Source organism: Corylus avellana, chromosome 11 (genome assembly GCF_965113065.1).
Source record: "Corylus avellana chromosome 11, dhCorAvel1.hap1.2, whole genome shotgun sequence".
Taxonomy (NCBI): Eukaryota; Viridiplantae; Streptophyta; class Magnoliopsida; order Fagales; family Betulaceae; genus Corylus; species Corylus avellana.
Window position 1 is genome coordinate 12457734 of NC_142500.1, and position 12818 is coordinate 12470551.

The window sequence follows — 12818 nt, forward strand, 5'->3', positions numbered from 1 at the left end:
ATAGCAATCGAGTGGATAGTGGTTAAGGCATTACTCCATTATTGTTTTTCAGCATCCCCATGAATGGGGTGTGATTATATATAACCTCTCATTGGATAGGTTGAGAAATCTGAAAAATTATAGAACCAGGATAAGAAAATGCAAGAGTTCAAAAGTTAAGGTTTGGAACAACTTCATCAAATCCTATTTTCCATTAATGAGACCAAAAATAATTATTTTGTTGTGTAGAAATTTTTAACATTAGTATCAGAGCAAGGTTTGTTGTTCTCGTGTGTATTTGTGTTTTGAAAAACAATGGCTCTTGAGTGCACACATTATTGGCGTTGCATTTGTCTTTTCTGGCAGTATTCTGCGCCACACAACTTAAAACACTGAGCAATAGTGTTGCACACACAAACGCGGCAACATGCTCGCCAATTGGCAAAAATGTCACGTGCAGCAAGCACAGTGGTAGCGCTACCCACATGCAGGGGCAATCGCCGCTAGAGTGTAGCTGCATAATCTTCAATGTAGCGGCAGAACCTCCCATGGATAGCCACAACAAGTAGTGGCCACATGTAATACCCCGACAAAAACACCCGTTTTAAAAGATTTATGATTTACTACAAAAAGGTTAATGTTTTCATAAAACAAGGTTTTATAAACCAAAAGACCAAAACCCTTTGTTAGTAGCCCAACCTCCTAACCCTTTTTAAAACAAAACCCAAAACTACCCCCCGTCATTGACTAAACGTACGCTAGGGGACCAGCCGAACGTATGCACTTGACCTATAGTGTGAACGTACGCTAGAGGGACCACCACGGGTCTTCTTTGACTAGTCTTTTAGCCAGTGAGCAATACCCCAAAACATACACCTGAACCTTTTTATTCAATGTGTAATAGTACTTGGACGTTCGCCCCAATAGTACACGAATGTTATCTGACACTCTGAAAAGCAATTTTAACCTATTATGCACCTTTTTAGAACAAAGCACGCCCCAAGCCCCTATATAAACTACATCCTTCGACCCTCAGCCTCCTCTAACTTCAGAAAACCCTAATACCATTGTGAGGAGTGCTTTGGAGAGATAAGGACAAGACCTTGGTGCCTTGCCATCCTCTAAAGGTAACCGCTTGCTCATTTTCATAAGCCTTCATGTTGCTCTTATTGTTCTTCATAAGTATTTTAAGTTTTAAAGATGCTTTGACAAGTTCTTGCACCTATTTTCCTACAAAGAATAAAAAATAAAAATAAAAAGAAAAAAAGAAAGTTTTAAAGAGCTTTAAATCGCCTTTTTATTGCTTTGAGTTGCATGATGTGTACCTTGCATGTGTCTACTTAGTAGCCTAGGATAAGATATATCAACCCTTAGTTTTAGATAGAAGCCTCAAAACATAGTTTGGAGCTTTTGGCCGAGAGTCTTAACTCAATGGCCGAATGTTCGCTCTCGAACCCGAGCGTTCGCTCAGGGAGAAGGGCATTCGCCCCTTAGCTCCAAATGTGTATTATTAGGGTTTAACGACCACTTTTCGTTAGATAGGACCTAATACGTTACTCCTAGAAGTTCTCTAGTACTGCGCATAACGATGTGTCATATTTCATTAAGGCAAGGACTTGTAATGTCAGAGGACTTAAGCGAGCGCACAAGGGAAGTAAGCACTTACGACCATTTTCCTTAAAAACGTGTGATATGTCAATTGAATGAGCACGCGTATGATATGAACATATCTATGTTTTCGTACAACTTGGTAATTGTTTTAATAACTGGTTGATAAGAAGCATCATATGATATGGTACACCGGTACGTGCGGTATAATGGTCATGGGCTTACTATATAGACTTGATTCTATGGTCAAACATGTATGGATGTGATATATGGGCCTTAGATCCAATAGTTATTTTGTCACTGTTAAGTGCCAAAATATTCATATTTTAACCCTTAAACTTATGTGTGTTAATTCTTTAGTATGGTTAGTTTATGCTATTTTAATTCATTTATGTGTTTTTCATGCTTTTGTAGGCTTTTGGAACAAATGGAAGTAAATCTGGAAGATTTGGGGTTCAAAGAGAGAATTTGGAAAAAATTGGAGTTCCTGGTAGTGCGATCGATCGTAGAGGACCTACGCTCGAGCACACTACCAGAGAAGACAAGTAGCGAGTACAACCATGTGCGATCATGCGCAGACCAGAAGAGTCTTGATCGTAGACGTGTGATCGAGCGCACACGGGTTGCGATCGAGGGCACCCGTGCACTGGAGACACATCAAAGGCAGCCAAGCTCTCCCTTTCCTTCCAAATTAGGGTTTTTCTTGTCCTTGTTGTACAAGGACTTAAACCTACGATTGTATTAGGGTTTCTGGGTTTACTTGGGACTCTAGGATTCCTTTAAACCTATAAATAGACCTCTTAGCTTCTAGGAAAAAGTGTGAAGAAAGAGGCACAAGTTCTGGAAAGGAACTGAAGGCTAGATCAAAAGGAGTTTGGATTTTTCTTCTCTTCCATCTTTTATTTTGTTATATAGTTTATATTTTAATTAGGGCTAGATTAAAGCCCTAATCATGTCTATTTATGATTTCAATATTGGCGCCCTTGCTACAATTATATTTTGGTGTATTTAACTTGATTAATTCATGTTATCTTGAATTCCTCATATGTGTTTGTCTGATCAACATATGCATGTGGTATGGACTAGTTAATTAAATCAATATAGATGATCGAGTCCTGGGTTTAATAAGAGTAAGAAAAAAAATTCACACTGGGTTCTTGGGTTAATCAACATGGAGAACCGGGAGTAAACACCCATGCCCAAGGCCTCATGTGTTTGTCGATTTCCACAGATTTATGCTTTCTTAAAGAACAACTTAGTAGACACCCATGCTAAATCTTTTAAGAAGCAAAATAATTAAAGTAGACACCCATGCCTAAGGAGTAGACATCCATACCCTTAGGTTGGAAAATATTAAATATATCGGTATGATTGGCGCATTGGCATATTGTTATCTTAACTAGTTTGATTAGTGGTGGATATCAAAACCCTAATCCTTTTTAGTTTTAGTTTATCTTTTATTTTATTATATTAAATTCAATCAGGACAATTGAATTTTATTTGTTTAATTAAATAGGAAAGTACTTCTAAACATAATTTACCAATCCTCATGGAAATGATCTCGTATTTGCCTACTATACTATCGTTTGATCTTGTACACTTGCGAGTAAAATATACCAAGTATTTGCCTATTAATTTAGGTGGGTATTTGGCACAACAAGTTTTTGGCGCCATTGCCGGGGATTGCGACAAATTTTGGGGGCCTTACACCACAACAATGTGCACACTAGCAACAAAGCCACTGCAATGTGCTTGCAACACCACTACACAGTAGCTTTGTTCGCAGTGGTGCTCATTACAACATCGTCGTAAGAAGTGCATGGAATTTGTACATTGGCTCGTGGTCATCACTTCATGATAGAGGAGCGACAGATCTACGTAGCTCAACTATGGAGGTAGGGCATATCTATGTCACCACAAAAAGGTGGAGCAATGGCCCTATATGGGGTGGCATAATGGATTGTTGCTACATCGAGAGTAACTTTTTCAACATTGCTCTCCGCTTAAGGTAATGTCTTTTTTGCAAGGTTTCTGGTTACAACCCGCTCTTTGGTCGAGCGCTCGTTCCCTAAGGTGAGCATTCGTCCAAGAGCTATGGTTTTGGACAGAAATCCCTAAAATGCTCTTAGGCTTCTATTTAAGGCTATGGGTTGGTGGCTCCTCCCTTAGGTTTAAAACAAACACATCAGCCACTAGGTAATACGACTAAAGAGAATCAAAGAAAAAGTGTTTTAAAGCCTTTTTAAACATTCATGGTATTGTTAAGAAATAAGCACATCCAAGTGCAAAACATGCAAATTTTAAAGAGAACAAGAACAAGGGTGGGTTGAAAACCTTTCAAAATCATTCTTTGCTTTCATAAGAAAACTGAGTATAGGGACTCGTCATAGTATTTATGACATTAAGAGAGTAGTTGCAACATTTAGGAAACATAAAAGAAGGATCAAGAAGTCACCTTAGAAGATAGCTAGCTCCACACCTCCTCCTTCTCCAAGAACACACACAAATCTCACCACTCTAAAAAATCAATCCAGCAGCATTTCCTAGAGCTCAAAGGGCAAAATGGCTGGCAAAGGGCATGGGAAGAGGGTATTTATAGGGTAGAAAGGCTATGAGCTTTGCATGAGAAGTTTTGAAAAGGTGCGGGCACTCGTGTACTATTCACTACGGGTTAAAAATGCTTTTCAGGCGTGCGATTTGGGTATTGTCCAACAATCTAATAAATAGTCAACGAGTGCTCGCGTACTGTTCATGTGAGCACTCATGTACTGTTCACAAAAGGTAAAAAATGCTCAAATTGTACAATTGGGTTTTGCACAAGGGGTAATACACTATTTACACGAGCGCTTGTGTGGTCCCATGGACAAGCGCTCGTCCAGTGAGGGTATTTTAGGCTTTTTCTTGGTAAGAGGGTTTAAGGACTTGGGTTAGTCAAAGAAGGTTTAGGCCACGTGTTTTAAGGAATTATTGACCGATTAAGAAATCTTTAATACTTTTAAAAAGTGACGATTTATCGAGGTATTACATTAAGAGTGGATTTGCCACCCTTGAAACTCATACGGGGTGGCTAAGCCACCGTTAGCTGTTGTTTGGAGGTTGGTTTGGGCATCTTAAAGTTTTGTTTTTGTTGATTATTTTTCTTTAGTTTTTTAGAATTTTTATTTTTTTAAATTTGTAGGGTTCAATTTTTTTTTTAGTACATATGGTTAGGTCCGAGATCAAATGGCTACCTCAGTTTCAAAAAGTGTCACAACGAAGTCAGAATCTCGATTTAGAGGGGTTAAGATTAAAAAAATAAAGTTGAACAAATATTGACTGAAAATATTAAAGAATATAACTAATGGAATAAATAAACAATTTAACAAAATTTAATTATTGTTTAAAACATATAAATGTAACTTACAGTTTATTTTGTCATGCCTAGTGCTAATTTATTCAATTATCCTATTGTGAGCTTGATTATGTACACTATTTTTATCTCTCACATGACTTTGTAATTTCTCTTTCTTTTTTCAATTTTTAAACCCTTCATTAATAACAAATGAGTGTCATTCTGCATAATTTGTCAACTAACAACAATTAGAGAGATAAGAAATGCAAGAAGCTTGATAAGACCATTGTAAAAAACAGAAGAACCTAGCAGCTAGCAAATTAAAGAAGTTCCCTTTAGACAAAAAGGACAAAGAATAAAATTGAAGGCTATATGCCTTAGCCTTGTCCTTTTAACTTAAAAGTCATACAAGTTATAAATCTTAATTAAGAAGACTAAGGTTAAAGTTGTAAGCACTTACGTTAATTATTATTTATTTATTTTTTTAATTTATTATTATTATTATTATTATTATTATTATTATTATCTTCTAAGTTCTAACTCTACACTTTTATAAATGAGTGCTTGCAAACCTTTCAGATATGTCACACCTTGAGACCGTATCTAGAATGAAAGATTTGGTCACCTTAATTAATTTAGTTTCATTCCCAATAGCTTATTATGATTTGACGTCTAATTAGTTTGATGTGACATCTTTGAGGTCCATGGTAAGTGTGATACAGCTTTTAATTAGAACTTAGACACAATGTTTTGGTTGAAGTCGTCTTCTTCCTTGCTCTTTAACTCTAAAGCTCTGACACTCTAAAATGCAGACAGTGTTTTAATGAGAAAATAAAATATAGAGATGTCACCTACTATTTGAATCCCAATCCTAGACTTCTCATGAAATTTTTTTGCCTCCTAATGAATGGTTGAGAGTGGGCAACCAAGGGCGGACAAAAACTTCTACATGGGGTAAAAAAAAAATGGGGGCTGAGAGGGGCATTGACCCCCCTCCCCCCGCCCTGACAAGTGGTACTTATTATAAACTTAAATACAGACTTATACATTTCGTCTAAGTTTCATCCTTTTTTTTTTTTTAATGAAGATTCATATTAATGCGCTTAAAAACACAAAACTTGTCCTAGATGAATTTTTAATATTATTTAAAAATTTAAAAAAAAAAAAAAAAAAATTGGATTGAAGCTTCGAGTCGACATTTAGGTTTACAAGATGTACCGCCTGTAACACCTTTTGAAACTAAGGTAGCAATTTGATTTCGGCCCTAACCACATGGACTAAAAAAGTATTAAACCTTAATAAGAGGGTTAAATAACTTTGGCTCCTTAGTGGTTAACGACTTTATTTTTACCCACTTGAGTTTCAATTCGTATCACAAATGGTACCCTGCTTATTGATTAAAACAGAGTTAGCACTTTCGTCCAAAAAATTGTTGGAAGTCCATGTCAGCTCGATAAAAAGCTGACACGTGGAAAGGTGTAGTATTAAAAATTTTAAAAATATAAAATATCTAATAACTAAGAGCATTCACATTGACCTCAACAAATTAGTTTTTTTTTTTTTGGGCTATTTTAACTATTAATATAACAAAGAAATGCTCCACATCCGGCTCAATAAAATGACTAAGGATTTGTTGAGTTGCTATAGTGCTCAACAAATTTGCTAAGCATTGTAGCTAAACAAATCCTTATTTATATTAATAATAAAAGTAATCTTGCTCTCTCTCTTCTTTGGGAATAGGAAAAGTAGATAAATAAATAATATTTTAAGTTGAAAAGTGAAGGTGAATAGCTAAAATGTTGAGTCGGATGTAAGTGATTTGAAAAAGTAGATGGTTAAAATAAAAAAATGAGTTTTTTAGCTAAATTTTAGCCAAATATTGTTGACCCAGATGTAAGTGCTCTAATAACTAAAAAATTCAAACAATAAAAAAAATGAAAAAAAAAAAAAAAAAAAAAACAAGGGGCGACTCTTTGGGCAAAAAAGAGGTGGCCATTCTTTTAGCCAACAAGGGGGTGGTTCGGCCACCCCAAACGCCTTGTGGGTGGTTCAACCACCCCAAAATGGTTTTCCACAGGCCTTGAGGCACCCCCATTTGGCCTTGTGATGCCCCAAGTTTCCAAGAGTTAGTTATCACAAAATCAACCATTACACTTAAGCATAGAAAACCATTTTTGTAAACCCCAAGGGTGTGCCTTAACCTTAAACCAAGCTTTCACTTGAATTTAGCCCTAAAAACCCAAATCAAGCTCTTTGGCCGAACGTTCGGCATGGAACCACACCTGTAATACCTCGATGAATCACCAGTTTTAAAAGACTAATGATTTACTAAATAGTAACAAAACATTTTATAAAACATGGTCTTCTAAACCAAAACCTAAACCCCTTATGAGTGACCACAAATCACTTGAGATTTTCCAAAAAACCCAAGACCAACTCTCTGACCGAACGTTCACCCTTAACCTAAGTACAAGCGTTTTCTTGGGAGACCACAACGAGAGTTCGTTGACTAGTCTTTGAGCCATTGGGTAATACCCAAACGTACGCCTGAACCCTTTGGTCTATTGTGTAATAGTACCCAAACGTTCGCCCTATAGTACCCGAACATTCGCTGACACTCTGAAAAGTAATTTTAACCCATTCTCCACCTTTTCAGAGGAGAGCATGCCCTAAGCCTGTGACATCCTATAAATTTTGTAGATTAAAATAAAATTATAAAGCATTTTTTTTAATATATATATATATATATATATATATATATATATATATATATATATATATATATATATATATTTAGTTGTTTTATTTAATTCATATACTCATATATAGAAAAGCCATTAGAATAGAACTCTAGGTGAGTTTTTATCCAATTAAATATCATGTAGATCTCCTAGAATATAGGAAAAGATTTTATCTCTTCTTAACTAAACGTGGTACATGATAGGTGTGTGTATATATATATATATAAGATGACTCATTTAGTTAGGAGAGTATTAGTGAGAGTATTAGCCTATTAAATACTTGGGAGTCTTACAGACTTTAAGAGGATTTATTGCTTAATAATAATAATAATAATAATAACAATAATAATAATAATAACAATAATAATAATTAGAAAAAAAAAAAAAGAGATGTAGCCTCCAAGCCAATTTTATCAACGTGTCTTACCCTTTTTTCTTTTTTTTTTTTTTCATTTGCCATTTGTTTTCATGCATAAGATGAAGCCTCCATGTAATGGATATTTGTCCTCTTGCATGATTTTCCCCATAGCCATTTGACACATGTCCTTTAGCTTAATTTTTTGTTTTATTATATCTCTCTCTCAACTCTCCTTGATATACTATAAATACCCCATAGGGCCTTCTTTTCTCCTCACGACCACACAGTAGCAAAAACAGGAGGTTATTTCAAGTTTTTTCTCTTCTTGCAACCTCATTTCTAGCACAGTAGCGGTAGTGCCCCCCAAGATGCTTGCTTTCTTGTCCATGTTCACGAATTTAGTGTCTTGAAGCTATAATTCTTATTTTCTATTTCTGGGTATTGGTTAGCTACCGGAGATCTGTCCCATTTTTCCTGGAATTTGACTATTTAGTATAATTGATTGACTGGTACAGAAAACTTGTGGTGGTGGTGGGATTTGAAAAGTCTTTGTTTTGTTCATAGAATTTGGGGAGAAGTAAGAAATGAGTGTTTAATTTTATTATTGCTTCCTGGGCTTGTAAAGTTTGATTGGACTAAATCATGGGTATTTTAGGATTCTTGTATGGGTGGCTACTTAAGGAGTTTGACTCTTATTATTGAAATGTTAGTTCTATAGGTTTTATAGAGATTATATATATTTTGTTTAGACAGATTTTTTCACATAAGTCAGTATAATGTTTTTGTGATTAGATATTATACGTCCATAATAATGATAATAACAATAATAAATTTTTTATATGTGTAAGACTTATTGGATAAATGATTAGCACCTCACACATGTATGTATATATATACTTATGCAATATATTTGGAATATGACCTTATATGCTTACACATGGGGTCCGTGCAAACACACACACACACACACACACACACACACATATATATATATATATAAATAGAAATTTTATTTAAAATTTTGACTAAAACTTTAATATACTCTTCTAAGTTCATCTTTACAATTTATTTAGGTGAAAGGACGACTCGACTCAACCCAACGTCAAATCTAAGTAAGGGGACAAAATATCAAAAACCCTAACAAATTTTATTATAAATCTTTAAAAATGTTGGAGATTTTATAAAGAATTCACTTACATGATTTTCAATTGCATTTCCTTTCATATTTTAATGTCAAGTTTTATTCAATCATATGTTATTGTTTAAGAATTTTACATGTTACAGTTACCATATTTCAAGATTTATGCATGACTACAATTATGAATGAAAAGAGCTCTCAAAGTTCATGACATAGCATACAGTTACAGATGAGCTTACAGATCATATGAAATGCTATATGTGCATTTATGGTTATAAATGTTTCACCCGAGACACGATTATAGTGATGATCGGTACCACATAGGGTAGCATGACAAGCACACCAAAAGACGGTTACGAGAAGGTGTGTGCTACCGGCCAGGTGGCCTTCACCTAGGGAAGTTCCCAACCTGGTAGCTCTCCCCTGTGACGACGGGATGAGCATATAGGTCCTTCAGGACAAGCCAACGTACGCCGCTCACGGTAAATTTGTGGTGTCGGGTCAAAAGGGTAAAACAGTAGTTTTGAAATAAAAGTAAAAGGAAGTGCTTGTCTTATAAGTTACTTGCTATTCTTGTATTAATTGTCAATTATTTTATTATTTATGCATAACTGAGATTATAGTATAAAATCTGCATAGCATATTTTATAGCATCTTGGTGCTGTGGCTACTTACTGAGTTGTCGAACTCACCCCTTTTCCCTTTAAATTTTTCAGATGCCGTTATACATAATAGTGTTGAGAATGGGGCTTCCCGTAGGTGTCCTTATTCTTGAGGACCCGATTATATGGCCTTATGCTTGGGACACATGGACCTACTACTTTGCGGAGCTGTAGGAGTTTTAGAGCTTGGGATTCCAATGGGTTGCAAGGATCAAGCCATTGTTGTGCAGACTTGTGTTTTTTTGTATAGTTCACAATTTTTGTTATGTGTATATAGGAGAACACTTGACGCATGAGGAGGCTATAACCTCCCTATAGTAGTTGCTTTTGATTATGCCTCCTAATAGGGCTTGAAATGTTTGTTTTTTTTTTTTGGATTCCTAGCTCATATGTAAACAAGATCTTGTAAATGTTCATATTAAAACACTAGTTCTATATAACTTTTGACTTCATATCTTTCCTTAGTTTAGTATTAATGTAATGATATCTGATAATTATATTCCTTAATTATTGTGTTTTCCCTTTTAAGTTCGCATTCCCCTATTCTCCTTAATCGGGGGCGTGACAAAGCCCCTATATAAACCCATTCCTTTGACCCTCAGCCCCTTCTCACACCAGAGAACCCTAACCCTAGAGTGATGAGTGATTTTGAAGGAGAATGAGGAAGCCTTAGTGGTTTCGCTATCTTCTAAGGTATTTTATTTCCCATTCCAATAGCCTTAATATTGTTCTTGTTGTTTTCTTAAGTATTACAAATTTTAAAGATGCCTTGACAAGTTCTTGTACCCATTTTTCTTACAAAGACCAAGAATATTTTAAAGAGTTTTCAATCTGCCTTCGATTTCTTTGAGTTTGTATGTTAGCTTGTTTTATTACTTTGCATGTGTCCATTAGGAGCCTAGGATGAGATGAACCACAACCTAGAAGCATAGGACCATATTTGGGCTTTTGGCTGAGAGTTTTTACTCTTTGGCTAAATGTTCGCCCACAGGGCTGAGTGTTCACCCAGAGAGCAAGACACACCCCCAGAAACCCAGATGTGCGAGTTTAGGGTTTTGACGACCCCTTTCGTTAGATAGAACTTATTGTGTCTCTCGAGGAGTTCTCTAGTACTACATATAACGATATGCCATATTTCATTATAGTAGGGATTTGTGATGTCAGAGGACTCAAGCGTGTGCACAAGGTAAGTATGACATGGTACATCGGTATGTGCGGGATATTGGCCATGGGCTTACTATATAAACTTGATTCTATGGTAAAACTGTGTATGGATGTGATATAAGGGCCTTGGATCCAATCGTTATTTCGTGACCAGCTAAACCTTAATTGGCGGGTCACTATAGGATGTACATTATTAGTAACATGAGCCACCTGTGGTCAGTCTCGGTCGGGTTGCTAGTGTTATGGACAGTAGCATACAATGATCGGGGCACCGACATTGTATTATAAGTCCCTCGGGACAGCGCCAACCCTGCTGAGAAGGGGTAGTATCTCGGGTAGACCATATATGATAATTATGAAAGTATTAAAGCATTAGTTTCCTACATTAAAATACTTAGTCGATTGCCGCTGAAAGTACACCACTCTCTTCCAACAAAAAGATATTTTCCTAGTGTATTAACAGAGACAACACCTTTTTCAAATCTTTATAAAACTGCATGTTTATTTATGCTCACTAACAACTGGCTCATGTCGTACCCAACTGTGATGTTTACTTACTAAGTCGTTAGACTTATGCAGTTATTACATCTTTTAGGAAGCCTCTTTCTAGGAAGAGAGGAGTTGTGAGGTTGCCACTACACAATTGTTTAAGACAAAGATCTTCATGTTGTTACCAGGTTTGATCAGGTTATCATTTTTATTAGTTGCTCCATTTCTATGTTTCGAGTATAATATATGCTTCTTTTATGGTTATTAGATTTCTCAAATTTATTTTGCATTTCCATGCATTAACTCTGATCATGCATAGAGGAGCGGTTCCCTAGTTAGCTACTAGTTAGCTATATTGGGGTAATTGCCAGTAACATTACTAGACTGGTCCAGGCCAGATTTGGTTGCGTTACAATACCAAACGTTCGACCATGTCCTTAGTGTGAACGTTTGGCAGGGGACCACAGCGAACGTTCGTTAACAAAAGTTTGATCCACTGGGTATTGACCGAACGTTCCACCTGCAACCTTAGAACTACTAAGTAATAGTGCACCGAACGTTCGTCCATAGTATTGAATGTTCGGTGACAGTCTGAAAAGCATTTTTAACCTATTCTCCACCTCTGCATGAGGAGGGCATGCCTCCTCACCCCTATAAATACCCCATTTCGTCCCTCAGCCTCCCTTTACACCAGAAACCCTAACCCTAAAGTGAGAGGAGAGTTTCTAGAGAGGAAGAAGAAGATTTTGGGAGAAATTTTGATATCTTCAAGGTAACGCTTGAACTTCCACTAAGCTTTCATATTATCTTCCTATTACCTTTGTTGTCTTCAAGTTTTTAAAGGTATTATGACTTGTGTGCCATTTTTCCCTATTGGGAGAAAGAGTGATTTTTCAAATGTTTTATAAACGCTCATTTATTTCTTTGGTTTTCTTGGATGTCATGCTTCTCTATGTGTGTATGAACTTGTTTAGAGGCTAGGGTGTAGATTTTAGCATGGTGACCTGAGGATAGAAGCTTGGCATTTTTTACTCTACTCAAACGTTCTCTAATTCTGGCCGAACGTTCGCCCCCGTGACCGAACGTTCGCCCTATTGGACAAAACGTTCGTCCAAAGTCCTAAATGCATAAAAGTAGGGTTTTCTAACCTTTTAGCTAGGCATATTTAATTAGGACATTTTGTGTCTTTAGTGAATCCTCTAGCACTACGTATAACGATAGCCATGTTTTGTTATAGCATGGATTCGAAATGTCAGATGACTTAAGAGCGTACGAGGTAAGTAAACATTTACGACTGCTTTCCTTAAAAACGTGCAATATATCAGCTGACTAAGCATGCATATGATAT